Consider the following 4,594-nt stretch of genomic DNA (forward strand, 5'->3'; position numbering starts at 1 on the left):
ACAAACCATTAACACTTCACGGCATACATAGAACCGTACAAATGCACAATATAGAGACATCACAAATTGACGAAACACGACACAAAACATATACGTGCCCTGTTATCCAGATGGATAACATCTTCCGATCATAGGATGACGAGGTTTCATTTATTGGTTTGGGTCCATCAGTCATCCTGGAATTGTATTTTAGTTGGCATTTTGCCTCTTAGTTCACAGTATTTGTTGCTGTATTCATAGCTTGGTTTTGTCTAGGAAAACTAATCCTAATCGGGCATCCCGTTTCGGGTTTCGATACTAGAGCTCTATGACTTGAAGTCTGTGTCAGGGAAAGGTTTACGTATCTAGTACTTAATCGCGGCCCGAAATGGCCTGGATGTTGGCAATCGAAATAGGATTGCACTTCATTGGCCTCTATCCTGCCAGAACCCTATAAATGTTAATTAATACTAGGGTAATATTTACAAGTTAAAATTCAATATGTAGCACAAGGAACGAACGAATATTGTACTTTAAACACATTAAACAATTATTCTGTCTTATTATTGTAACAAATATTTATACCCGTAACACGCTCTCATTACCGTGCACTCATACATGTATGGAAGTGGGGCAGAGAGAACATTTTGTAACACTTTGTATTGGTGCAGTCATTAGTTTTGAAGGTTGTGGAAATGCGATGTCAGCTGATTTTCAATGCGGAAGTACGTGTTGATCAGCTGTTGAAAACACATCGTGAGGATGCGTGGGTGGGTTCCAAGGGGCAGTCCGATGTCTCCTTCTTAACCAATTAACGCCCAAGCTATATCACAATATTCTTCATAAAAAATTGTTATGTCTTAACAGTCAAGCTTTAATAAAATAAACATGATTTCACGAAAAAATGGAAGTCTATGGTGTAGTGGGGTCTCAAGTTAACCTAGTGGTTAAGGCTATGGATCGCCAATCCGGAGACGACGGGTTCGATTCCCGTTCCGGTCGGGAAAATTTTCTCGACTTCTGGGTACTTGTCTCACAATATACAAATTCATGTAATGGCAGCCAAAGAAAGCCCTTCAATTAATAACTGTGGAAATGCTCAAAAGAACACTAAGTTGAAGTGAGACAGGCCAAGCCGCAGTGCGGACGTAGAGCCATAAAGAAGAAGAAGAAAACGAAGAAGATGGTGTAGTGTAAAAAAAAGTTATTCAATGTCATTATCTGACATTTTTTTCAAGCTCTATTTTAACACAACTTCTATACTCTTTATAAATACTCACGGTATTCTTTCTTCATCCGTTGAAATCACTCAGAGACTCCTCATAAACAACGTAACGTTATTGAAGGAGGGAATGAGTCTACAACAGCGTTACGCTTCATAAAAATTTCAAAATTTTCCTTACAAAAGATTTTCTAAAGTAATCCTGGCAGAAATCGCTAAAGGAACCCCCGGTAGATTCCCTACAGGAATTCTGGAAGAAATATCTGGAAGAACCCTGAGAGGAATTCCGGCTGGAAGTTTGGCAGGAACCCCTGAAGAATCACAGAACAAATATTGGGAGGAATTACTGGAGAAATCCCGACAAACCCGAAAAAATCGCAAAAAAAACCGCGAAGAATCTGTCAAAGAATACCAGCATATTGGCGTAGTAGGCAATCGGGCGTCGCCTACCCCCCCTTCCCCCCTGGATCACGTTATTAGGAGCCCTTAGCAACACCCATGTTAATGAAAATTAACAAGCCTGGTGAAGAGCCCAGCTCTTTCCTCAACTATTTACCGTGTTATATAGACGTTTAAATATAGTTCCTTTTTGTTCATCGAGTACATTTTTCTCCCTGGAGTCCCCCGATCACACCTTCAAGAGGTTATGGGAACCACCGCGAAGGATCTATCATGCAACATTCCGTTGCTAAAGGGAAGCGGAGCAGACTTCCACAATTGGAGTTACCGCGTACGACTGTTTTGTTGGAGCTATCACACAGCGGAACTACACAACAGCGGAACGAGAAAGGAACTTTCCGGACCGGAGTAAAAGCAAAAACACTTGCGTACGGTTTGACGATCACGAACGACTATTTTATTCAATATTTACATTTCCAATATAAACAATAACATTGCTCGACAACACTCAACATGATTATGGTGCATCCATGAACATAGATGTTGTCTTCTTAACGAGGGGTGCTCGAATGCACACATTACTAATTCCCAACACCCCCTCTCAGGTCGACAACCCGAGTAATCCTTCGAAAAATATCACAGATCCTATCTCACATCTTCGATAGTCAAAATCATCGTCAACATTCAAAACATCTAGGTCAGATCGCCAAATTTAGGCTCCAATTAAACAAGATCATCAAACTAATACAACAACAGTTCTCTCGCACACAATAAACGTCTAAAACAGTCAAATTTCACAATCATCAATCGTCAAACAACATTGTCAAAACACTTAAAACAGTTTTGTCTAATTAGGATTTATTGTTTCGTCGTTTCACAACTTCGTACTCACTCGGATTCATCGGCAAACGCACACGACAGTCGGCTTGTTTGTGTCCAATTTTGCCGCACCGAAAGCACCTCAAGGTTCTCCACACATGCCTGCTCGTCATGGCAACACACTCACTTTCTCGCTCATTTTCGACCACAGGGGCCAACAGATTCTTCTTCAGGTTCACATCGAGCAACCGCTTCTTCACAAACGCCAGTGTCACCAGGGCTGAAAATCGTCGCCGTTCGACCAAAAAAGTCGACGACGAGAACGAAAACTAGATCGTCATCGTTGCTCGTTCCACATCAGATAACTCATTCAAGCCAGCGAATCGTTGTGAAGGGTTTGCGTCGTGACGAAAACAAAATCTTCATTCGTTTTGTTTCGCTCTTCGTCCAAGTGCGTCTAGCCGACGGAGCCATTGTTGCCACCAGCAACACACAAAAAAAAGATTTTATTAAAAACACAATTGCACCTGGAATCAAACAACAAACCTCTAGATTGCCAAACCAGCACTCTTACCAACACGGAGAAAAATTTTTGGTAAATACAAACAAATTTTAGCGCGATTCAACCAAATCTCTAGGTTGATTTTTGCACAAACAAAATCCTAGCTTCCTTCAACTCCTGCCGTTTGTTGAAACAAACTATAATGTCATATAACTGTTTTGAGAGTTCGATAGCTTAATGCAACCAACTTTTGTTTAAATTTACCATTATGTTGGTTGTTCAATTTTGACAGCTCTCGGAACAAACTAAAACGTTTGTTGTTTCAGCCAAGTTGTCTAGTTTCAACTTAACAAAAAATGGCTCCAAACAAACAAACACGACAGTTATACTAAACAAAGAATTCATTGAAATTACTTTGTTTTTTTATTCTTCCCTACCCCTCCCCTTCCTTCTTATTCTTTTTTTTTAAGAAATTAATATACAAATAAAACAGTAAAAGATTGAACATAGTAACACTTTTATTGCCAAGGAAACATTATTACTATCACATTTGGCTTACACTTTTATTGTCATAAAAACATACATCCAGTTCTGCACCTTCCGCAAGGGGGTCTTCCTTTGCCTCAAGAAAATTATCGGATATTGCTAATTCCGGTTGATCATCTGCAAAATCCGGTCGTAACATCGGGCTACTGCTTTGCGGTAAAAAGAAAAATCTTGAAAATCGCAACTTTTTGGCCATGATCCTTGTGCAAAAGCGCATCAATCTAAAATAATAAAATTGCATTGCCAATTAGAAAAATTCTTTAATTGAACAAGAATTAAACTTACTCGTGGGCTGACGATGATTTCTACCTCAAATTTGTCTTCCGGCGGTCGTAGGGCTCCACTAATAGCCGCAGGGATCTACTGCAGCTGATAAGCAGTCAAACTTTCAACCCAACGATCTGAAAACCGCGAAAACTGAGACAAAAACAATGAAAACAAAGAACGACTACGGCTGTAGCAACACATTTAGCAGTGGTATGGACAAACTGATAGCTTAGTTTGCTTCGAACCATTTTTTAGGTTGATCTTCACCCAACCAATTTTTTAGGTTGATTTTATTGAGGTTCTTGATTCAATCCCACCTATGATCTAGTTTAGATTTGGCAACACCGAAACATGTTCATCAACCTAAGTTTTGGTAAAAACAAGCATGTAATCTTAGTTTGAATCAAATCAAACATGGCTTTAGAAGAACCAAATCATGTAGGCACAATATACTCGAAAAAATGATTTGTTTCAAACAAAACCCCAATGTAGAACAACATATTTGTTTACTTTGGAGCAATAAAAATCAGGCTTTGAACATCAACCAAAATTTTGGTTGCTTCAAACTAGATGGTTTTCTCTCCGTGAACTGAGCTAGTGAGGTTTCACACCACCGTAAGTGCCGAAACGCCAATAAAAGCTATTCCCAGTTGGCGTTCGCTTGTCCCGTCGTCGCTCGTTTCCAGGCAACAAAGAGGACGACGAAAAAGATGGTGGGTGACTATTTATGATTGAGCTTCGTCGTGAAGCCCGCAGTCGGCGACGAAAAGGCTAATCGTCACCGTTGTTCTTTCGGACGAAGATTGTTTTATTGTTATCTTCACGCAGTGGTGACGAGAAGGACGATTGTCAACCCTGAG

The 4,594-nt window shown here is 40.0% G+C and overlaps 1 long non-coding RNA gene across 1 annotated transcript; it reads right to left on the reverse strand.

The window, feature by feature from the left end:
- Nucleotides 1-3,421: 3,421 nt before the first annotated feature.
- Nucleotides 3,422-4,594, reverse strand: LOC109419936 (uncharacterized). The gene is made up of 2 exons (XR_003898663.2): nucleotides 3,753-4,594; nucleotides 3,422-3,688 (listed from the first exon to the last, which is right to left on the reverse strand). It is a non-coding gene; the product is annotated as an uncharacterized LOC109419936 (long non-coding RNA).

The sequence above is a fragment of the Aedes albopictus genome, chromosome 2, assembly GCF_035046485.1.
Source record: "Aedes albopictus strain Foshan chromosome 2, AalbF5, whole genome shotgun sequence".
Lineage (NCBI taxonomy): Eukaryota > Metazoa > Arthropoda > Insecta > Diptera > Culicidae > Aedes > Aedes albopictus.